The following is a 25,505-nucleotide window of genomic DNA, read 5'->3' on the forward strand; positions in this document are numbered from 1 at the left end:
AAGCACACTGGATTCTCCGACCCTCGGAGCTAGTTGCCGGCGGGGGCATGTGCGAGCGATGTCTGTGTGGCTCCGTCCTGGAGTTTTGATCAGGCGCCAGAGGTCACTGCATTCCCGGCGTGAATCAGCGACACCAAAGGCGCCGCCGTCGTCGCACGCATGCCGACACGCCATTGTCCCATTGTTGGCGAAGAAGTCGCGGCCTCACGTCGACGTGTATGCACTCGGAGGCGCGAACCCCGACAGGAGCACGACGGGGTCGAAAAGCTGATGACCTGGCACGGGCGGAAGTGACGTCACCAAACAGGGAGAGCGGTTGTAAGCCGCAGTCACACATGCTCCCCAAGCCTGTCTGCTGTATCTTCCGTCTGCAGGACAGTTTCTGTATGACTAATGTCGTCTGCATGACTCTCCATCATGTACGAGAAGCGCAATCGCGGCTCTGACTCACATGCCGACTCTTTGTCTGGTTTCCCCCAGGTTCCAGTTAAGTTCCGTATAATGCTCGCATTCCACAACGGATATCTTTTTTATATATATAGAATACGCGAATTTGGAGCAGGAGGCTGATGAGCTGTTTCATCTAATTCTGTTCCACGTAAACTCTTCGCAGTGTTTCCATCACGTTACGTGTTGCAAAGAAAAACGGTCAGAAGAGGAAGGAAACGCTCCCTTTTTCCAAATGTATCCCTTCGTCAAGGACTTGGATGTGCACGAGTCTCTCGTACAAGATGTCCAAGTAAAAAATCGTTTCAATTAAAGCGCAAAAAAAAAAAATTAATATACGGAGCAGTGTTCAGCATGTTTTTCGGGGTATACGCCTAAAGTTACCTAAGATATTTTTTTGCAAAAAGGTTCGACTTACGAAGTGGATATTGGAAGCAAATTAAGAGTGTACCATCTAAAGAGAAGAAAACCTAGATTTGTAAGGTCAGCCCCCGGAGGCTTGAGCGGCGCACAGATCGGGCGCTGGTTCGGCAGGGACTAGCGTTCCACGAGCTAACACCCGAATCGCAGCCGAATGCTGCCCTCGTGTCCGATCTCTGCCTCGCGCTGGCCTTGGGCGAGTGACGAAAATCCAGCCCTGGGCCAGTGGTTATCTGGAGGTCACCCCCGCTAGTCCCCGTGCACGTGGATTCCACGGCACTCGGGACGCCAATCATTCGTCTTTTTTGAAACGGTGCAACAAATGAAAATGGCGGTCGTCCTATTAGATAAATATTTTTATAACGGTTCGAACAATAAACATACAGGGACTTCTAACAAAAACAGCATGTCCCCCAAACAAATTGATTATTTTTTTGTTTTGTTTTTCACAGCAAAAATAAACTGCTACGGTCGGAAGTAACCAGATGCCAAATGTTCAGAACTAGCCGTTTTCCTATTCAAAAGTTCTAAGTGATCTTCTGAATATTTCGATGGAGGAAACCCATTTTTGCCCGTTATCGGTACCTGGCGCCATATTGACCTCCGGTATTCGAGGCGCCCCGTCGGCTGCCATTTGCCCATTGATAATTTCAGAAAATGACATATATATTTTAAATAAAATAACGGTTAGTGCTGAAACTTCGTCATCTGGTTCGAACGGCGCTAGAGATACATTTGGACGAAAAAAAGGAGCGTTCAATAAAGCAATTTATTTTTGCGGGAAAAAAAAAAAGAAAAAGAAATCGAGGGGGGGGGGGGGGGGGGGGGTGCACCCTGCACATAGGTTGTAAGGACAGCCTTTCCACCACCTTTGCCAATAAGACATGCTCGAATATTCAGGATACGACAGGGCAGTGATTGGCGCTCCCGAGTGTATCGTGGGGTAGTAAACGCGTAGGAGCTTTTGAGCTCATAAAAAAGAAATATTTCCTGCCCGAAAGTTTCGAGGCAGAAAACAAACGAGAACAGTTAAAGTCAAACTAAGAGCGCATATAACACCGCGGAAGCTTTTACTAAATGCGTGTACCGTAAAAAAAAAAACAGCAACAACAAAAAAAGAGGACACGCTAATAGCCGTTTAAGGTGGTCCATCCCAGGGTAGTTGCACACGCACACACACGGACAGGCACGCTCGGCGGAGCAGCGGGCCAAGCAGGCACCCTTTGAGAGCAGCACACCGTGGGCGGGAGGGAGTGCAGCCTGACACAAAGGCGGCAGAGGAGGGTCGCGGCTCCCTTAAAATAGTCCGGACCGGGGTCTCGACATCGGGCCGCCGTCCCGTGCCCGGAACCAGGGTCGGGGCTCCGGGGTCACGTCAGCTCCCAAGAATCGTCTCGAGCTGCCTGCCGCTTAGACTCCGGCCGTTTTTTCAGCTACCCAGGCATATATTCTGCCGAACTTTACTCTTCCCGCAGTACTATTTAGGGTCTCTTTTGATTCGTCGACGAACGACACCTCGTAGGGGACCAGCCCCAGTCCTTCAATCAAGTTAGAAGGCATGTCGTCTGCTCAAGTGTGAACCGATTGCAAACTTGGAGCCAAGCGACCGAATACACGAGCAAAACGGTCTCCAAATGACAACAAAAGAGATAGTCCCAAGTACGCCCGCCCTATTGTCTCCCTTCCTCCGCTTCATTTTTGTTTTGGTTGTTTTTGAAAGGCGCGTTACGCTTGGAGCTGGCAAAGGGCTGTGACGTCATCCGGAATTCACCATTTTTGTCGGCGAAGGATTGTGACACCGTACGTTCATAACGGACCATTTTTTGGAAATCGCAGGTTCACGAGGTTCTGGTATAAAAATGCGCGAGCACGTTTTTAAGCGAGCAGACATTCCCCTCGGTCAAGAAAGCTAAAGTCCTACTGGCTTTTTATTGAGTTGCAGTCACCTAGATTGGGTTTTCCCGAAGCCCCTTGCGTGGGCCTATTGTGGCTTAACTTTTGCTCCCGAGCTCGTTAAAACAATTCTTTCATATCTTTCCAAATTTCTCAGAAATCTAAATAAACAAACCTCAAGACCAGCTTTCCGCCAGGTGGTGCCAGTTGTTTCTGAAAATGGTAGATTCTGACTCTGGAAACTTGACCTCGATGTGTCAAGAATGGTCTGAGCAGAATGGGGATTGTAAGCGGTTTCCTGGACACTCTTGTGTTACTTGTGTTTACCTCTTGGCGTTCCTTTTTATTTTTTTGACAGTTTGAAGGGATAGGCGCTCCTCCTCTACCTTGGTTGGGAAGACAAAATACTCGCTCTTGGTTGCTGATCAGCGACAGAGGCTGCTGTCCTCGAGACGATGTTTCTCCTTAGTGTGCACGCTTGTCGTTCACTCGCGCACTCATCGCCAAGTCTGGCTGCCTGATCAACTTCTAGTTCGGCTGTTAGGGATATGCAATGCCGGACTATGTGTATCAAGTCCCCCGAATCGCGTCAAGGCATACTACGAACTTATTGCGGAATCCGTCATGAGCCGAGCCTACCGCAAAACGAAAGCACACCAGTTGCCATATGTCTACAATACGCGAGTCCCCATTGTTTGTCAAACCTTTCGGTACCAATGTTGTCGCATATCCCGAATTATTTCCAAGTAAACTTCAATTGCAGCGGCTAGGTGGCTTCTTGAAAATCATAAAAATCATAGCAGAATGTGATTTTCAGCGAAGTCATCACAAGTAGTACATCCTCTTTTGACTTTTTTTTTTTTATCCTTATATAGCCGGCTTGCAACCCACCACAAGTATCTTCGAGGGTAATGCAAATACTTTTTCGAAGTATTTGTACTCTTCTCAATATAGTTGGTAGTGAAAGTATCCAATACTCTAAACACATTTTCAAATGGGTATTGATTATGTTATCTTAATTACCTTTGTCGAGTATTTGGCACGACACTGAAAAAGAGTTGCGAACCTCGAGAACGTCTTTCGGAAGGGCAATATGTCCAAAAAAGAGAAGGCGGCCCCCAGGAAATACAATTATAAATACATATTGTCTCGGATAGGAACATATGGGTGAATGCAAACAGTTTAATACCCTAACTACACGGTCGCCTTGAACTGTCGTTTAGTCTACGACAATTATCGGCCCAAACTGTGATTGAACTGAACTGAGATGGTGCTACACGGCTCTCTAGAACCTAGTTGAAGCTGAAACGAAACTAAATCTTGTGCTACGTGATCAGTCTAATTGTAAAAATAATTCACTCGGAGACACGCGTTTTATTTATTATAAGTATATCGTACAATATGTCCAATACCTCGTTGCTCTTTAGCGGCGTTTGCACCAGTTCTAAAGCAGATTCAGGACTAGGTAGCGCATATTTTAGACTAGATGGTACAAGCTACTGCCCGCTAGATGGGTGTACCCATTACTATTTGTCCATTTATACAGCTGGTCCCTCCGCCATCTTTGCTCGTTTGGTGGCTTGCCGGCTAGCCGAGATCGTTTTAGCGGCAGCTCGGGCGCCTAAACCTATTCCTTCCCGGATATTTGGCTGCTAAGATTCTTTCTAAACGCCTCCCCCTGCATTCCGAAACAGTCAGTGCCTCACGAACGATGGTCGGCGGCAGCGGTCCCGTGGACAGGCGCCATTTTACCTCCGTTGGGGAAGTCCGTTCAGTTGAAGTGAGGTCCAGTTGAACTGGACTGTCATTAGCGGCTCGATGACAGTTGGCGCCGCCGTGTAACTCCGGCCGATCGCGATCGGGTCAACTGTCGTTGACTCGATGGCAGTTGAGAGCGCCCGTGCAACTAGGGTATAAGACGAACTCGTGCCTAAAACAGAAATGGGGTCGCGCATTTTGCGACGGGAGGGCGACACACGAGCGGATATACACGCTGGCTGCTTCGGAAAAGCCGATAACACATACCTGTTAATAATAGCCTGGAAGTTCCCAGAAGAGCCTTGATTTGTAAATATAAACAACAGGGCTGGCGTGGATCGAATCCGGTACATCCCCGGGCCCGAGGGAGCCCTGCTAGAACTCCGCCACACATGCATCCGGCGGCAATATCCCCGCTTTTGTGGTCGCACATTTCCTAATGCAAATCCTTACCGCGGAGGCACCAAAACTCACAAAGGGGTCTTTTTGGAAAGTCATAACAGCACGAGTCCGTACAAATGAGAAGGACATAAAAACGTTGCATCCTCTGCGCTCGGCCATTAAAAGTTTAGCGGTTCAACTCGCGGCGCATGGCGCTTTGCGAGGAATCATCCGGCCAATCAGAGACGAGAGGAGCTCGCTGTTGCGGCGACAAACTGGCCCCGAGAGGCGCGACCCCCGTTCTGCCGTCCATTAGCTCCTCCGCGGCTCCTGCGCGGGTCCGGCCTGCTGCTGTTCTTCGTGCATACATCTGTGATGAAGCCAGCCCCCCCCCCCCCCCCCCCCCCCCCCCTTCACCCGTCCTTTTGTGTAAGCCCGTCATTTACGCTTGGCCCCATGTACTTGGCGTATTGCTACTCGCGTTCTGGGGTCTTTGCTCCGAGCTCTTCGTTCTTCGCTGTGAAGCAGCGCACTATTAATTAAATTACATTCGGCGTTTCTTTTACTGAGAGACACGCGAACTTTGCCCTTGGTTTTTAAAGCCCTCCTCCTCCTATATAAGAGTGTTCAGTTTCGCTACTCAGCAATCTTTTTTTCTAATTTGGAATAATCCAACTGTTCGAGTGTCTCATTTCCATAGAGTGCATGGTGCGTTGCTCAACTCACGCTCCCCTTTAAACACCACTTCATCTGGGAAGTCTTTGTCTATTTCACCACCAGGTTCATTGCTAAACATCATCTCTCACTTACAGGTTCACTGCTAACACTGATTAATAAACTCTCTCTCTCTCTGTCTTACTTCAAGTTAAATTATTTTTCTCTAATTTTAACCCCCCATATTGCCAAACTCTCTAATTTCAACACTGCTTAATTGCTAAGCTACCTCTCTCTCTCTTCCTCATTTCAGTACTGGCTGATTGATAAACTCCCATTTCTGAGTTGCCAGTTTACATGTTCAGGTTTACTATTAAAGCGCTTTTCAACAGAACCCCCCCTCCCCCCCCCCCAAAAAAAAAAAAAAAAAAATCACGTTTGTCTGTCCGTTTGTCCTCACATTTCCCGCAACATTTAGCGGGCAAATTAATGTCACGTGACCTGACGCTACGAAACCTTCACATCGATGCAAATTTAGCGGGGAAACTGAATTGGTGTATAGATCCCGTGCCGTAAACTTTCGCGCTGAATTTAGCGGGAATATTGATGCCAAAACAGGAAATTCAACCAATCGCGTTTTGGCCGATCTGCTAATGTACGACCATCTTGATGTCAGAAGGATAGAACAGCAGGAAACGAATGTTCAAACAGGAACTTCGAACAACCGGTGAATAACGTCAAGCAGAAAAACGTTGGTTCGCGCTAAGGAATAAAGTGATGTGATTGACCTAAGCCATTTTGAAGCAGCAAAAATACCTTTTGTAGCACGAGAGCAGATTAATTTTTATACATACCAATGCAAACATTATGTTAATATTAATGTGTCGGCCTGTCCAACGAAAAAGGCAATGTCTACATTGCCTTATCACGTGCAACCCTTTGTTAGCATAAATTGCACAGCAGGACCGATTCCCACAAACGCAAGACTGGCGTTTGGTTGCGTGGAGAAGCACCAGACTGGGTGACAAGAAGCAGAGTGATGAAGGACAGCGCACGAACTACTGCGAATTATTATTTTGGCTACCGAATCCCGCTGAAATACTACAATATTATTGAGCAAATAAATTAATGCTTCCTTTAAATTCAAGAGGTTGTAATAAAACTGCAATTTATAGTTCTGATAAAAAAAAAGGCACTCGTTAATTGATCATGAACGTCAATTACATTTGCTGCGTAGGACATTATAACAAAAACGTCATGTGAACAAAACCTAAAAAAGAATACCGCCACTCGTTAAGGTTCTTCCCATGCTTTCAATCCCTGCTCCTTCCAATTTAGTTATAATTGACTCACATATATATAAAAGTGATAACTAAAATATGAGTTGGCATAAATAAATAAACATACAAAAGAGTGCGTACAAATGCGCTTGCAATATGTAGAAGTATCCTCGCTAAATCTCGGATTGGAAAAAGGTACCGCCAGGATATCGCCGTCCATCATGTATACTGCTGAAGTTGTATTCAGGAATTGTGTGGCGTCTCGCTCTGGAAGAGTGTTTCCCCTTAGCACGTGGGTGCGCTGCGGCGAAGCAAGACACGCAAAATCGCGACGCCCATTCCGCGGTTTTCGCTTTTCCGCACTACACCAGTGCGCGATGAGAAGTGCACTCAACGGGATTAAAACCCTCCAGCAGAACACACCAAAAACATGAGTATTGCGAAACTTCCTCCCAGTACTGTCGGTCTTTCATACGAAATGCGTTCGAATAGTACGTTATTTGAGACGATATTCGAAATTTCTGAAAAATCCGATACATATATAGTAACGGTTCGGGCGGGCAGCGAGGCCCGGACATGTACGGAAACGCGTTATTAGTAACGAGTTACTTCTACCTAGTTACTTTTCTTCGGTAACGAGTAACGTAATTAGGTTACTTTTTAGAAAAGAAACGAGTAACGCCAGTGATACACGCGTGACGAAATATCCCTACAGCGTATAATTCGCGTAACAAGTGTCGACGAAAAGATCATGTCGAGGAAACGTATGTCCATGAAAAGTTGTCTACGAAACGTAATTCCACGAAACGAGTTTCGACGAAATCATAGGAAGGTGGTAACCAGTTCGTTGAACGACGTTTCGTCGACATATCGTTTCATGGACACGCGATGTTTCATCGACACACCATTTCATCGACATCTCAGATTAGCTTTTTTTCTGTAATAAGCTGCAAGAGACTGTTGGTCCGTGCGTATATACTTGAGCGAGACTAGGACTGGTACGCCTTCGCAAAGTCCTGAACCTTCCAACCCGATATCGTTTCATGACACCTCCAAGTTTTGGCGCAACGTTGGCGCCAATTCCTCACATTTAGGCAAAATGTAGCAGGGCGAAGCTAGGGTGTAAGTAAGCAGTTCGGCGCAAATGGCGCAGCAATCCCATCCAGGTTCGGGCATGCCGTTCGAATCGATGATCCGACTGCAGTGGCCGAGCGTGGGAGTTGCGGCGGCGTGGGAACACTCCTTGAGCCACGAGGTCAGGCTGCAGGTCGCGAGGAACACGGGGCGAGGTCCGCTTCCGACGCGTCTCCCGTTACCGCGGGAGGAACGGCGGCTTCCGAGCAAGGCCGGCGTAACTAAAAACCGCAGGAGACGACGGGAGAGGATCGCCGGTGGAGTCCCCCAAGCACACGCTGAAGCGAGGAGACGTAGCAACGCAAACTTGGCGGCGTCTGTCTCGGCGTCACCGCGAGCTACCGTCGTGCTCGTTTTGACGACGCTGCCTGGATCCACACTCCAAAAACAAATCGTGTCCCGAAAGAATTTTTGAGGGTTCTCCGACTCGTCCATATTTTGCTCCCTAAAACAATTATCTTAAGCACCCCCCTAAAAGGGTCCTTCGTGAAAACCCTATACACCAACACACGTCGCTGACGTCACGCAGTCGTCTGCTCCTTTTGCAGGGGTTGTGGTGACGTCAGAAAAACGCCGAGCTCTGATTGGATCTGACTGAAGGATAGCGTGTAGTAAACTTCAAAGTAAGCTGCCTCGAGGTCTACCCGCTATCCTTCGATCCAAGCCAATCATAGCTCGGCGTCTTTCTGACGTCACAGCAACACTCGCAAGAGAAGCGGACGAACTAGCGCTCCGCATTGGCAGGGCGCATGTGCAGACGCTCCACTTGACGCCGCGGTTCCTGCGCATGCTCAGTGCCCACACCTCGTGAGGACTTCTTTGTAGACAGCCCGTTGGCCTATAAGGGGTGCTTTTAAGCTCCCTTTTTGATGCGAAAGAGTTTGTCCTCGCTCAGTTGCCTTTCTGGCGCACCAGGGGGGTGATAGTGCCTGAGGCAAGACCGTTCTTCAAGAGCTGAAAGAGTTCTAAGGGCGTCCATAAACTTTTCAAGTACGCTTATTTATTATTTTTATATTTTTTTAAGAGTGCATTAGCGACGACGTTTGGAGGGGAAAGGCCTCGCCTCTTTGGTGGCATTAGTTTGAGACGGCCCCTGCGTGCTGTCCGACGATCCGGTGTCAGCTGCTCTCGTCGAGCGGGATCGAAATCCGAATCCAGAGGGCGGAAAAGCCAGAGATCCATGATACGAGGGAGATCCTTTAAAACTTCGCAATATTTGGTCACGTTTCTAAATAAAAAAAATTACCGAGTCCTCATTTTGACCCGACAACGTCCTACGTGAATGGGTACGCACGTACGGAAACCAATACAACGGAAATAGACCTCACCATGAGGCGGTTCAACGTGACGCACTTCCGGCTCGGAATCCTCGATTATCTCCGAATGGGCCAGCCGTAGATGGCGATGACGTGCCATCGCGCTGACAGAGTTTCTCGTTGATGCAAGTGTTTTTGGCTATGTCCACACAATCAACCACTCGAAAGTACTTATCCGCAACTATCTCCAAAACATAACTCCGAAAACATGTAATCCTACCCATAGACGACCCGGAATTACACGCCCGTCGTTGGCGTCCTTGAAAACTATTCCGTACCAAAGTTTAGATTTCCGGGTGCAAGTTGGCACGCACACAAACGTAGCAGAAACGCAACCATTCCCCCCCCCCCCTACCCCTCTTTCCCTTTTTCCCCCCAAATAATAATCCATACAAAGTAAGACAAAAGTTAAAAAAAAAAAAAGGCAAGAGACGACAAAGATTTGTTGCCGAACCGGACCCTCACCCGCGTGCAGGCATTAAGAAATCGGTCCCTTTTGACGCCTCGTGTCTGGAACCGGTTTCTTCCGAACCGCGGCCGACGCTGCTCGTTGCTCTCGATGCAAACTGGCAGGGACCGATGCTGCCCCGGACTTCTTCACGTAGTACCCCAGTGCACTTTTATGACTCCATAAATGGAGCGTATACAAAACACTCAAGAAGCAAACCAAAAGAAAAAGAGACGAAAAGATCAGCATCGACCGCAGCAACTCTTCGCGGAGTCGTTTAATATATTTTTTTTTTCGATCGCGACAATTGAGACTGGCTCCGGATACTCCTTTAGAATAATAACGGGCATCGGCGAAGCACGCCTGTTCCGACGTCTGGCGTGATAAAGCCCTCGATGCGTCCCTTTGTGCGACCGGCGACGTCGATGGACGAGGTGGCATCGCGTGGGAGCGAGCAGCGCGACTTTAAACTGTCCGACCGACTGTCATTAAAGTGTCTGAACGATGACATCATCGTTCCCCGACCAAGACACGCTGAAGTTGGACGAGAGATGCGTCCTGGCATCGCGCTCATTGGGAGACGATTGGAGACGCGCTGGAAGCGATGCTGATCTACGACGTTTGGCCGCTACGAGGCCTTGTCTTCTAGGCGCCGACAAACAACCCACAGGGGACGTCAGAACGACCAGCTCAGCTCGGAAGGATTAGTCCAACCATAGCTTCCTATATACTGACAAAGCCTGGCACATCGCCAAGAGAAGCGGCCGCCGAAATGGAAAAAGTGGAGCGGCAGACAACGGATGAGAGGAGACAGCCACGTAACTGGCGCCCCGCTGCGGCGAGACGCCGAAACACATTCGCGAGCGAACAAGTGTGTTTCGGATCCTCGCCGCTGCAAAAGCTGTGCGCTGACATCCAGGTTCCCCGAGAAATGGCTCTTTGATGCTCTGTGCTACCAGATCCTCGCACTCCAAATCGGCGACCGCGGGCACCCTACGGCTCCGTTGTCGAACTGCCAGGGCTATGGTTAAACGCATTCGAATGCGCGAGCGCGAGCTCGGCGACGCCTCCGCGTGTGTTCGGTGTCCAGCGCAACGGATTCCAGGTGCAGGCGGTGGCGAAGAATTCTTCTGAGCGTATCGGAAGAACTCTCGCACACCTCACAAAAGACAGTGTTCGTATGACGCTCACATTGTGGGCATAAAACATTTCTCTGCAGACATGTTGGAAGCATACAGAGGTACGAAGCGAACATGCCGGGGGAGTATGCGCAGCTCATGGTTTCTGCAGCGAGTGTGTTTTGTATGGCGCACGAGAAGTGGAGCTTTGGCAGGTACCGCCCGGCACGCCTCGAGAACGAAAATATCTGGACGTCCGCCGTGTGGACCAACCGCTCTCCCAGAATGGATCTACCAACTGTGACTAAGCAACTCAGACATCCAAGGCCCAATTTAAACGCGAAGCGGCAAACGGTTCACGGTCTTTAAACAACCGTAACTGCTCCTTGTTAAAAAAAAAAAATAAAATAAAATAAATAAAACGTGGTCTGCGCGTAATTTTTGTTATCATGGGTCGAAGCCCGCTCCTTCTGCCGGGAATCAGTGCATGTTTTTGGCTGCTGGGAAAAGAAGAGGGGCCGGCGGAATTTTCTCTCGTGTTTATCGAATGCTTCATTTAATAAGTCGAAGTGCGAACTAATCCGCTTTCCGCGAGATTCAGTTCCTCCATTCAAGGTATGCTGGGGAGAGATTGTCGAGTTTTGACGCATTCAAAGCTCAGTCTCACCCCAAGTTTCGATGTGACACGAACTAACCGCGTTATACTCTCATTCCTTCCGACGGATCCCCAAAATTCAGGCGTTTTGCTCAACTCGTGCTGACGCGCTTGGCTTCTAGACGATTGCAAGCGGGGCATCTGGCGGCAACCCATGTTTGCGAATGTCTATATACCTGCGTGAAATATAAAAAGCAGCTCGATAAAATAAGACGCTTTCCAATGCACGCGCGACGTTTGCCTCGGAAAAATAACCGTTGCAGAAGCTAGCACGTGCAGTGCATGTAACTACAGATATACTTGGGGATAACTCTCGGGGATATGTAAAGGAAACTTACAGACGCCCGTGCGCACGCGCACCTTGAGCACCGATCGCGAACCGCAGCTGCCAGATAAAGTCCTCTTCTCGCCCCGGTTGCAAGCGTCGCCACCAGATGGCTTCCCGGTATTCGGCTAATGGCGAACCAGAACATACAGAGTGAAGTACCAGGAAATTGATACAGTGTGCACTGCTTGTGGAGAGGAGGACGAGACGGCTGAGCACTTGATACTCTACTGTAAAGGGCTTCACCCTATGCCTACCGAAGACAACATAGATTTAATAAAGTCATTGGGTTTTAGAGACAGCGAAGGGAGAGTGGATTTCAAGACTGTAGAGATTACCAAGCAAAGATTAAGTGAATGGTGGCAGAAATCGAGAGAAAACTAGGTATTTTCTTATCCACTGATGGCAAGGGGGTTTCATAGCCTCACTTTCTTTGCACTGCGGAGTGAATATAGATTTCACATTTAAATATTCTAAGCTTAAATGGTAAAACAAAATGGCTAGGTGGCGTAAGCTACCGCCCGATCCAAAGGGCTCAGCCGTATTCATCCATCCATCCATCCAATGGCAGTCAGTGCCTTTAAGGCTGTTTCCTATAACTCGGCGACAACTTTTGTTGGGCAATGCAGTGGAGAGGAGGAGAGCTCGCGCACAGCTGTATTCGGCGCTCAAAATGGAGGGAACGCGTGCCTGCAGGAGAGTTTGGTCAATGGGAGGCGCGGGCAAAGCCAGGGCGTGCACTAGACTCGGAAAGAGGGCTTGGCATGCTCTCTTGACCAACCAGAAGCCGAAAAGAATCACCTAGCGGTGGTAGCGAGAAGCAGTTCTGATCAAAGGTCTATGTTCGTAAATGGTTTTAATAAGCGCGTAAGAGTGGAGTGTAGTAACTCTTTGTGGTTGAAAATCGGGTGCACTTGTTGTTTTGATCATGATCACGCAGAAAAATGTAAGAAACGAATGCGCCGCTCAACTCTGTTTTGCTCGCACAGAGTGTGACGGCTCGGACGGCAGATTCCCGGCCCTCGGCGCTTGGCGTACGGATTATGTCGATCGCTCCGCTAGTCGCACTCCTCCACCATTATTTTGGATGAGCGTAATTGAAACATCACGTGTACCATATTTTCAGTCATCGAGAGTTACTTTAATGCGGTTATCAGGTTTGTTTCTCGCGACCACCGCCAGGGTATTATTTCCGGCTTCTGGTTGGTCACATTCGAATCTCTGAAGACGCCCGGGAACACGCCCAGCCCGCTTTCAGCCAATGGCGCCTCCTCATTTGTCTCCTATACTTCCCAACGAATGGCCAAACTCTCTACATATACGGCTCTGCGTGCCTGTACCCTCCACTGCATTGCCAAGAAAAGTTGTCGCCGAGTGCAGCTGCGTCATGTCATGGAGAACTTGCTACTCGCGCTACGCGTGTTCCTTAGACGCTATGCTTCGTCATGCATTGACCCGAGTTTCGTGCCTCAACGGCGGAAATAATCGAGGTTATACGTGCGCACGCTTCACTTCTGGCGGGTGGAAACTCAGGGAGAAGATGAGACGTCAGGACATCGAGCTCCGACTGGAATAATTAGTACGCCAAGCCTAGCTGCCTTGGACTCTACTCACTCATCGAGCGCGCTCGAACGCTGAACGCTGGAGCTCATCCTCTCCCTCAGTTTCCACCCGCTATGTGTCACTCCAGCTGGAGCTCGAGTAGCATTCAAACGCTTTCTTGTCCTTTCATCCTACAATATTTTTTAAATTGGTTTTAAAGTTTTATGATGCATGCAATCCAGTATTTACGAAGTGATCCTTTTAATTGGTTTACAATACTATATACAGTCTTGTATAATATAGGTCACGTGGCATATCAATATATGTAAAGTAAATGCCAGGAGACGTCGGGTCACCGATGTCATTTTTCCCGCTAACTTTAGCGGGGAACTACATTGGTGTAGAGTTCACGTGGCGACAGGTCACGTGATATCAACTTCCCCGCTAAATTCAGCGGGAAATGCACGGCCGGACGGACGGAGGGACAAACATTTTGGGATTGAGGGGGTATCGCTAAAAAGCATTTCATGCTTCAAAAGGAATGCGGAACGGGAGGAGGGGATCGTAAATTCTCGGAGTCCTTTGGCGGCCAAGCCGACGTCTGGGCCCCCGCCGGTGATGCGAAGCAGGAACGGGTGGGAGAGGGTCGACCCGTGTCTGGCCGGTCCGAACCGATTCGGGAAGGGGCCACGCGCCACGCCAAATTCGATTACCTGGCCAACCTGGAGAAGGAGCGGAGCATGCGAGCTTCAACGCCAGAGTTCGGCCGCCACGCCGATTTATGAGGAGAATAGGCGGACGGCACTCCAGGGCCAGGGCTTGCACCGAGCAAACTTCCTAACAGACAATACCGGCAGCACGTCCTCGGCGGATCAGTGTGTGCGTACACGTAGAATAACTGCGGGACATCATGGTTTTTCTTTTTTTATCATTGTATTTTTAGTTTATTCTTTAAAAAAAAAAAAACTTTTATTGGAAAACTGCCTTCCCCCCGCGCCCTATGGCACCTGGGCCCTTTTTTTCTTCTTACGTTTCTAGGAAATCTAGGTTTATTGACGATCGATATTATACTAGCTGAACAAGTATCGAGAAAACAAGATGAAAGCGGGTAAAGCGTGTCTCTGACCCGAAGCTGCTGCAGTGCCGGCTGCGCCTCGGCACCTGCGCGGACACTCGGCGCTTAAGGGGGGACACTACCTTAAATTGCACCATTAAAAAAAAAAAAGTGCATATTCAGAACTGCAAAGTTTTGGCATGTATGGATAACAAAGAACACTCTCACAAAGTCTTGTCAATGTGCACTGACAAACAATGTCGAAAATAATTATGCTTTATATGTTGGTGAGGTGTGCTGCGCTCCGTAGCACTCGTCATCCACGAGCGAAAATAGCTGAAAGCAATGTCAGTATATCGGAAGAAGTTTGAGGAAGACATCAACTACACTGGTGGAAAGAATTTCTGACATTTAAGACGCAAAAATAAGTTTTTAGATCGTCATCATGAAACTTCAAGTGCATTTATCTCAGCTTCACGTTTTGGTGTCAAATATCAGTTCAGGGAAGCTATCATTTCATAATCAAATTATACGTGCAGATATATTTTGGTTTTTCTATATTGAAATTTTCTGGAGAACACGACTGTGAACTTACTTTCTGCATTTTTCTGCTCTTTTGTTATGAAAAGTTTATATTTCTTTTAAACCAAATGTACACCAAAAAAAAACAAAAAAACCCTTTCTCCCATATTTTTTTTTGTGAATAAATTTTATAATTTTTGAAATTTCTTTTCATAGTCGTCTGAAGCAAGTATTCTGCTGTATGTTCCAGCAAAAAAAACAAAAAACTGTCCATTTTCATTACCCTTTCTAAACGATAGCTCTCCTCAGGAGATACACTTTTTTTTATTATGAAGTTTTCTGTAACTCATCGTGGGATAAATTTATAGGGTTGAAAATTTCCACCGCATCCTTGTCCAGTGCTATGAGTACACCCTGCAAAGTTCATGCAAATAAGACAAACGGTTCAAAAGTTAGCCTTTCGGAGCAGTGTTTCCTCTTAAAAAAGAACAAAGCCTTAGGCGCACGCGCTTCGCCCACACCTCGCGTGCGAACGTCTCGATGATAAACAGGGAGTACCCAGACGGACACCGCTCAATGCGCCGTCGGTTAACGTAGACCCTCGGAATCCGTCGAATCGAGATTTCTTTTTTTGTTTGTTCGTATTCCGCGATAAGGTTTGCGCCCACCAGCGCCAATTTCTCTCTGGCGCGACAGGAGGCAGCCGAGTTCCCGAAACGAGGGCCTCTTTTTCGGGGCAGTCGTCTTGGCGACGGAACCAGATCGAAAGGCGTCATGGCGTGCCACCGCCAAGAGGCGGCGAACCTCCTCCTCCACGTGAACTAGCCGCAAGTGCGACCCGCAGGAGCTCCCGCCTCTACCCTCTGCGACCAGTCCGTGCTTAAGGTAACAGCACCTAGAAGAAGGCACTTCCCAAACGCCTAGCTTGCGTCGCCATTGCAGCAGCGAGTCTTGCAGCGTCTCCCAACTGGTACCCGTCGTCGCCGAGATGTCTGCCGTTTTGAGGCCACTCTCGTGCAGCTACAGGCTGTCTTGGGGCGGGGATCCACTAACGATGGCGTCATGAGCACGCCTTCTAGGTGGGCTCAGGTGAGAACAGCGGAAGAACAAGAGCTTCCGAGCATGCGCTCGACCGAAAATGGTTCGCGAAATTATCCTCGTGTGTCCGCAGTATTTTTCTGACTAAGCCAGCAGTTCCCACAAGCTCCGCTATCTCTAGATTTGACCGAGACTTCAACGAACCTCTTGCACCATGGATCGAAGCATTTCGAGACACTCGCAACTGTGCCGAAGAAGCGCGGAGCGTTGTTCAGGCTGGGGCCACGAGAGCGCCGACGTTAGAGCGCACGACAGGAGAGCGCAGCGACACGAGAGCGCGTGTCATTAGAGCGCGTCACGAGAGCGCTGAACAACAGCTGCCGTCACTTAGGTGCCTTTCCTCGTGGCAGTCCCAGTCAAGCATCGAATCCCCTTCAGTAGTAACTGCGCTGTCACACATCGAATTAACTGTTACGCGACAGCCAGCACAGCGCAATATCTGAGTGCAGCTTCCTACTTCGTCATTAAACGTGGGGACGAACGGATTAATGTCTAGCGCGTTCCAAATTCGACGTTTTCCCGACGTCTGCCAGAATTAAACGTGGTAACAATGTAATACTCCTGTTCCCTTTACTCTCAGTAAAGAATTAAAATGTTTAATCCCACAAAAAAGTTCGACGCCAAACAGATTCTTTTCTTCTTCAGCCGCATTGATATGTGAACCGAATTATTGTTTCTGGGGCATTGTCTCGGGGGGGAGAGCGAAAGCAATGCCTAATTTCAAAAGGAGCACTTTATGAGCGGCAGCTCATAAAGTTCTGGAGTGCATTCGAATGAAGCGATCGCCTTTTGATCAATTCGAGCAATAAGAGAGAAGATCGCTGTCTAGATCATCTTTCTGATCGCTTCAACTGACCAAAGGAAGATCGACATACTCGATGTTCCGAGTGCAACGCGGATTTGAAGCGAATGGGCCGTCCCATACTGCTGACCTGGAGCAGTTAGGGAACCGTGAGCTAAGGTATGTGCCGTCCGAGCATCGTGTAACCTCGCTACAGTATTATCGGGACACGATCCTGAGAATTAGGAACGGTCGAGAACTATACAGTCACTTTGTAAAGAAGAACTGGGCGGAGCCGGCCCAGACGATGTCACTGCTGCGGAGCAGCCAATGGGATCGCCGCAGCACCCGATAAGAAAATTCGAGAAATCAACTGCGTCATAAATAGACACGCCCTGTCGATCATTCCTAGGGCTGCCAATGCCTACATATTGCTAATCTGAGAAAAAACGACAATTATAAAAATTCACTCAAAAACGTGCGTTGAAAAGAAAAGAAAAAGTCGCGATTTGAGTTGGAGTTTTTGTTTCGCTTCACAAAAGAAAAATGGGGAACAATCTCTTCGAATAGCTCGAAATATTTCTTTTCGAAGAAGTCGGGCGACGCATTGATCGCCTCCTGACGGCTACATTGTAGAATAAGTTGGAATAAGCCGGCAAAGGGGGGGGGGGGGGGGGGGGGGGGTAGCCGGAAGGGCATGTTCGAAAATTGCTCTACCCAAAAGAAAGAAAGAGAAGGAGAACTCTTATTTAAAATGCTTATAAAATATATGCGAAAGAGGGAATCTGAAGAAAAGTAAGAGGTCTCGAGAAATTGAGATGGCTGGCCTCGAGAAAACGCTTCGAACATTTTATTCACTTTTCCTTTTGCCCGACCCCCCCATCACGCAATCGCCCACCCCTCTCTCTCTCCCTCTTTCAATCGACCGGTTGACTTTTTTTTTTCCAAAACAAGATCAACCTATGAGCACAAAGAAAGGACTCGGCGTTGTTTTCGGGAATGGGAAATCGGGGCCAATATTGATCCTCACGCTAGTACACAGGGCAAACAAGCCCGGCGTCCACGTGCCACTCGAAACAAAGACAACGACCAAAAACCTGGTCCCAACCCGATAACGGGACTAAAAACCCTTCTCCCCAGTCGAGAGAGAGAGAGAGTGAACGGGTCCCGCCGAGAGAACCACAGTAAACAAAACAAATAGGCTACATTAGAGAAACATTATGATTACACCGACACACGCACAAACGCGGGGGAAAAAAATGAGCTCTATAAAACCGTTTATAGATCATTGCGTAGAGAAGACGAAAGCCGCCGCGAGCCTAACCGGATCGAAAGTCGCCATTGGGAACCAGCGTCGAAACTCCCGGCTTATGCGGGTTCCGAGAGAGCCGGGGGGATCCGTTATAAGATAACGGAACTCTCGAATCCAGGGCAAGAGCAAACGTGAGATAGCTGAGATAACGGGATTCCTAGCCGTTGCGGGAAAGCAACCAAAGATAAAAGCCAAATGCAAAAAGAAGAGTTTTAAATCTAACAAACAGAATTCGTAAGACATCGTTTATCATCGGCTGTTCATTCTGTGGCTGACATCCTGCGTCCTTAGAGAGGCACTAAGTATATACTTGCGGCGAAGTTCTCCCGGTCATATATGTACCTCTCGTCGTGTGGACGGGTTTCATGCAACGTATACTCTAAGAGATAGGGGGTGTATAGGGGTACACCCCTTGTCTTATATGTAGCACCCCAGAACAACAATTCGACGTTCAGTCCACAGACGTGGAAACCGACGATATCAACCTTCAAGAGCGGCTTGATAGCCGACCGATACAACTTATTAAGATAGTTAATGTACGCAATAAAGGCTACAGCAAGACAATCAAGGTTTTTTTTTTTTTGGCCCTCCTGCTGCAAAACCTCAATGTTTTTTTCTTCGTTTTTTTCTAGTCTTTGATATGCACATGAGCTATTTATTACGTTATATCTAACAGCTATGTAGCCGCACGTAAAAGTTGGTACCACCAGGCCGACGTCAGTGGTCTGAACGTCCAAATGTAGTTTTGGGGTGTTACATACACCCCCATTTCTAAGAGTGATATATCAGTGGCGCACCACCTTATGTTTGCAGGCAGAAGTCGGGGAGTTTTAGTAAAACGTTCCGACAACAGTACCCGATACTTCGCCGGCGCCTTTGCGCATGCATCGCATCGTTATGGGAGAGTAAAAACGTTCCATACTCCCCGTGTATAATATCGTAGAAAATCGGTGGAAAGTTGCGTATACGGTGGTGCTTTTAGGGAGTTGTAGTAGATCGTTTTTCCCCTCCGCTACGGTATCCCTGAAGAAAACGCCGCAGCTGCGCATGCGCCCCCAGCCTTCTCTGCATAGTTCAAGGTCTTGTGGCGGATTACGGAGCGCTATCCGGGTGCTTAGCGGGCTGCGGGAACGGTCTACTACAATTCCCTAGTAGCTTTACCGTTCTGTAATACCGTCATACGGTTCAGAACGGGGCCGTAGTGCAAAGAAGGATGACGGTTCGCTTTCTTCGCGACGCGATACGTTACGGGTCCGGCACAGCGGTAACGGTAAGTTCACACTTCGTAGTTTGACCATAGATGTCCACGTCCTTGCGACTGTTCACGACAAAATAATCCACCGGCGCCATCTACAGGCTAACCCCACTTCCGATCCGCGTAAAATTAGGGTCCCGCAGTATTTGCGCAATCAAATCTACCCAGTGCCTAGGAGAAATTGTCACAATTGTTTCGAGGACATGGCAAAATAATAATTCGTAAAACAATTCAGGAATATACGCAGACCGGAACCGTTCCGGGGCTAGCCGACAGATGGCGCCAGTCTGTTGTCTAGGGCAGAGCCGTCTAGAGTAAAGTCCCGTTCGCACACTTGCGACCTCTTAGAACCGAGTGCCTCGGAATCCCTTTATATATTTTACGACGAGAGGACACACTGGCTCCATCTATTGGGTAGCAGTGAAAACTTGGCCGGTCCGGCATATTTTCTATTTCTCTCACGCATTATCCTTTCTTTTTTGGCTCGAAAAACTTTTGTCAACGTTATAAACGAGCCTTTCTCAAAGGCATCACGTAGATTTGACCTCGGAAATCCCGCTAAACCTTCGCTCTTGTGAAATGCAGTTCCAGGGTCACCACGTAGATGGCGTCAGCGTGCCAGTGTGCTCTCTCTCTCTCGTCCTAAGAAATTTTAAGAGGTTTCAACATATCTTGTCTCTCTCGGTCGTACTCGGTTGTAAGTGTGTGAACGGGCCTTAACTGCATATGCTCCGCTTGCGGAGCAGAGTATCGCGACGGCGCTCCCAGGCGGCCATGTTGGATCCAAGGTCGCACAGCGGGAAGCGACCTTCGCTTCCCGCACTGAAGCCACTAACTAGGGTGACCATATTCCTCAATGTAGAAAACGGGACATCATCAGTGACGAAGGGGGGCATTAAAGATTGAGATTGGGAGAAAAAACTTTAATGAAATGACTGCTCTCATTTTAAGACGTTACAATATTGCACTAAGCCCTATAGGGCCTAGAGAACAGTCACACTCACAGTTCAGTTGCATGCACTTATTTGGAAGGTCCTGCCTCGGGTCCTTCGTTGGTGTGGGTGTATTTTGCCAACGACTGAAGTTTCCTAAGGACTTTATCCTGAAAGACTCGGTCGTAAAATTCTGCGCAGCAATATGGGAAGTTCAACTCGTTTCGGTTTGCTTCAGCGCGCTTGGTGCCAATTTCGGAACTATGCACTCCTGCGAAAACGGGACATGATACTTTATTGGGCCAAAAAGAAGGGACGGCAGAAGCGGACCTCAAAAACGGGACTGTCCCGGCCAAAACGGGACGTCTGGTCACCCTACCACTAACGCCCTATAGTATCTCCCCCTGGCCGTAAAACTCTGGTGCACAGACCGTGTTAGTGCACATTTCGCGGCCTTTCGTTAAATAAATGTATTCAAATTAAAATCAGACACCCCGTAGAGCGTCGCAAGCAGTCACCAGCGGCAGTAATGCGGTCAGTCGCAATGAAAGGCGAATGTGTGAACCAGACTAGAGCAATGCTATTGGCGAGGAGATGGAACTATATATGGGGCGCTCGTCCAGCTTGTTTTCCACAGAGTTCAGTGTTTACCAGCACAAGACTGAATGCTTTACTTCATCTTAGTGAATTGACCGCGGGCGGAAGATTCGAGCACGACTCCTGGCCAATTTCTCGCTGCATTCGGCTTCACTGCTCGAACACGATCCCCAGCCGAACGCTGAACGCAACAAACGGCTGCGTGGGCCCAGCGCTGCGTCAAAGCACGAGCAAATGATCTCTCGTTGTACCCATCGGTTGGATCTCCTTCTCAACGCTCGACACTCAACCACCAGGCTATCCCCGGGCAAAACATCGTTTTTGCTCCAAGAAACGTCGGCTGCCTACACGCTTCTTTTCCAGGCGGGGATTTCTGAGCTGCACCCGGGGTCTCCCGGCTGCACGCCCACCACTTGAACTCTTCGACTTCCCTCGCATTAATCTCTTACCGAAACGCCGCGGCTGCCGGTGTACGAAACTTCGCAGCGAGCCCGAAATAGCTTTTTTCTCTTCGGTGTGGGACGCAAGCTTACGAGGAATTAACGTGCGCGAGGCGTACCAGAGACTTTTCATAGATCTTTGCATCGCGGGAGCAATTGTGCCACCACTTGGAGCAGACCGAATAGTACGGTGATCTACGAAAGAGTCCCCATTACCGAAAATGCGGGATAACCAGAAATAAAATAAAAGTAATAAAAAAAAAAAAGACGGAGCCTCGGGCGAAAAGGGCCTCGACTGCAGGTTCATCAACCGTGCCCCGCGCACAGGCGGCCAGCCGCGCGGAGCAGCATCCGAACGGCGGAGAAATTAGCGTTTTCCGGGGCCTGGGGTTGACACCCGCACCTGCTGCCGGAGCGGGTTATAAAAAGCAGCGGCGTCTCCGAGCTGATTGCGCCCGTTCGACGCCGCCGCCGGTGTCTCCGAGTGCGCCGGTTATTACTCCCCTCCCAACAAGAAGGAAGAAGCACCGCAGCTGTTGAACCCCGCCAAGGAGAGATGTGGAAACGCGCGCTCTGGATTCCACGCGCTTACGTGCGGAGCCCGGACAACCGCAGACACGCTTTCGGCTCACGCCGCATTTCCATGCCGTTGTTTAAAGGTTCGGAGCAAAGTATACTCACCAGCGCTCAAAATGAAAAATTGGGAGAGTCACTGATGTGTCTCAAAACTGGTTTCCTAGATACATCTGAACTAGTAATCAAAATTACGAGTCACAATAATGCTTTTAACGAAGGTATTCAAGTTTCAAATGTGATGGGAGATGCTGAGAGAGATCAGTCACGAGAGGTTTAGTGGCGTGAAATTAACGCCGGGGAAGCTCACGTCAGCGAAACGAAGGAACACGCGCAAAATGTGCTTGAGACTACTCGCAAGTTGTACAACCGGAGACGTCACATCACTAGAGAACGGAAAAAATCTTGGCTTCGCCTTCATTTGCCATCTCCTCAAGAAGTATTTTGAGCTAAAATAATAAATGACGCGCCAAAAAAAAAAAAAGTAAGGCGCGGAGTTTACGAGGATCTGTTTAGAATTCGATTAAGCTGAATAAACCGCCGGAGGTCCTTAAACTGACTTTTAGCAAATATCGCAAAAAGGCGGCGCGCGGAGTGCACGCGACGAATTCTGGGAACATCCTGTATCCTCGGTCACGCTGCAGCATCCACCAGACTGGAACATTGCATGGCGATGGTTATAGCGGCGCAAGTTCGAAGCCGATGTCCGCGCTGGTTGGGGGCCAACGTCTCTTATCTTGCATTTGACGAGGAAAGCCAAAGTAGGGAGGGACTCGAATCGGACGAGCAGAAAAAGCACGGCAAACAATCGCGCAACGCTATAGGAGACATATCGCATTTCAAACAAGGTGAAAGTTGTCGGTGTGCACCTTGCAGTGACCGAAACAGCGAGTCTTTGCGGTGCATCGAGATATCCAGGATCGTGTCAGAACGCCATCAATTTAGTTGCTCCCTTAAATTTAGCGGAAAAATTGATGTTACATGACTTAACGTCACCTGACCTCTTTCTCCCTCTCCCTTCCTCACCCTCAATCCTCCCTACCCATTCCTCCCCCCCCCCCCTTTCAGTGCCCTCCCTGGTCACGTGACACCAAAAATCAGTCCCCCCCCCCCACCCAAAAAAAAAAAAAAAAGAAAATAGGTTCTTTACTTTCGGAACGACAGTGTAAGATATTCCGAACAATTGAAACGATTGCTCCCAAATAATGGCGTTTGATGAATTATAAGACTAAACTTAAAGGTGGCTGACAATTTTTTTTCTCTTTCCCGAAGCGTACTGATGCTCTATTAGCCCTCAAAACAAATAAATAATGGTGCCAATTAAAACCAGCTGTTCCAGCTTCGCTGCCCAATTCCTGTCCATCTACCATGCTACCGTGAAGACAGCGAGAGAGAGAGAGACCATGGTTACAGCACATACTTTACAACAGGAATACATCTGACTCCACGAACATCCAATGGCGTTTGCTCGGACAGGCTTTGCGTAGTTGGAACAGCAGCATGTGCCGCACCCTCGTTTTCTCTGTTCAATTGAAAGGGGTGGCTGCCGCCTTGGACAAGTCTTTGCAAAGCAGGTATCTCGGTGCGCCGGTGGCAGCCCTTTTTCCTCGGCGCCGCAGGACTGGGTGTGCGATCCGTTCCCTCAGACGTGTCAGACGCGCTGTCTAATGTAAATCAGTGGAGTGGAATATGCTTCTTAGGAAAAGTGACAGCGCACTTGCTCGTCTGCCCTCTCCCGCCGTCTGCAGCCGGTTATGTACAGGATGTTCCCAGCAATCCTTTGGGCGCCGCGAATGAAGCTGCGCGTTTTGCGAAAGGTATATCGGAAGTGTTTCCGTTGCCTCACCGTGATTCCGTGGGCACTGGCCAATGCACACGAGGCCTCCATCGCGCATTCGGTCCTACGTCGTCGCGAGAGGCTTAAAAAGCGGTTTTATCTTAGTCGGTCCTACTCGGCTGCAAGTGTGCGCAAAGGGATACTTCAACGAAATTTCGGCGCTTATTTTATGGTCTATATGTGTTTAAAGAAGCAGTATCACATCGAACACACCAATATATTGTTAAAAAGTCACGAAAAGAAATTTTAAAACAACAGGGATGCCACCGTATCGTTTTTTCAACCGTAACAGAAACTAAGACATGTTTTCCAGGATGCTTCAGCTGGTTCACTATTTTCGAAAATTCCAAATGACACTGTCTGCACGATCTTCAACGAGGTAACCTACAACGAAAGTACGTATTGCCCTTTCATACAGCAGCATGGTAAAGCTTCCTGTTCAAGGCCACACCTACTAATAAAGAATACCAGTTCATTCCACCGTGACGTCATGTGATAAATGTTGACAGGGGCGTCCTTATAGGGCAGGGGCGTGGTGACGTTTTGATGGGATTTAGCATGACATAGAATCTATTTAGAGGTCGAAGTATTTTCGCATCCCTCGTCAGACAGACAGGATGTCAGGGAAGGGACCGCGGTCAGTCCTTGATGGAACGTATCGCCGATATACTTTTACAAGTATATTTCAGTATCAGTATTTTAGCTACTATTTTAATGTAATTGTATTTCCAAATACATTTTTGGGTATTTCTGCCCAACCCTGGTTGAAGTATCCCTTTAAACTGCCGTCCGACCACAGCGGCCACTCGAAGGAAAGAGAGCAGGCCGGACGTGGCTGCGGGCAGCATGATCGCGCCGCATTGCCCCTCCTCCACCCGCTCCTGCCCGTTTCGATCTCCATGAACGTCGTACTGGCTCGCGGCGGCGTAATTACTGCTGCCTGGTGCGGGTTAACGACGCCAGGTTACCAGTCGCACTACACTGACCGTCAATCTACAGCAGAGTTAATCATGGGCATACCAACCTATAAGTCTCTCTCCTGGTAGAGCTGGAGTCAGTTGGCTCCAGCTCTACACAGTGGGTACGCGCGGAGCACACGATCGAGCTAGTCCAATCCATAATTCCGACAATGTTTACTTCCGAGCGACTGACGTACCCGGCGCGACACAGGCATACAAAACGACCAAGCGGTCTCGACAGTGGTCTATGTGCTCATCCGGGGTAGGGGATTTACTCTGGATAGCCAGCCCGGCATCACGAATTGTTGGGAGGGTTCCGGGGCAGGGGACGTTCGACACAATGGGAGGGTGTCTACAAATCACTAACGCGTAGCCAGTAAGCTAGTAAAATGCGAAAAAGCGCAGATGTGTTCGCGCTAAGAGTGTCAAGCCATAGCCTCCTCTCTACTCACAAATCCTGGCAGTTCGACGACGGAGCCATAGAGTGCCCGGTCGCAGGTTTGGAGCGCGAGGGTCTGGTAGCACAGAGCTTCAAATAGCCCTTTCTCGGGGAACCTGGACATCAGCGCACAGCTTTTGAAGCGGCGAGGACTCGAAACACACTTGTACGCTCGGGAGAAGTGTGTTGCGGCGTCTCGCCGCAGCGGGGCGCCAGTCACGAGGCTCTCCTCTCCCCATCCGTTTTCAGCCGCTCGCCCTTTTCCATTCCGGCGGCCGCTTCTCGTGGAGATCTGCCAGGCTTTGTCAGTATATAGGGGCTATGGTCAAGCGCAG

General features: G+C 48.9%; 1 protein-coding gene across 1 annotated transcript in view; it reads right to left on the bottom strand.

Annotated features, from left to right (window-relative positions):
- The window catches only part of LOC8031194 (kazrin), a 114,228-nt gene that overhangs the window by 87,403 nt on the left and 1,320 nt on the right, over positions 1 to 25,505 (bottom strand). The window lies entirely within an intron of this gene.

This window comes from Ixodes scapularis, unplaced genomic scaffold (genome assembly GCF_016920785.2).
Source record: "Ixodes scapularis isolate PalLabHiFi unplaced genomic scaffold, ASM1692078v2 PGA_scaffold1__304_contigs__length_218370807, whole genome shotgun sequence".
Taxonomy (NCBI): Eukaryota; Metazoa; Arthropoda; class Arachnida; order Ixodida; family Ixodidae; genus Ixodes; species Ixodes scapularis.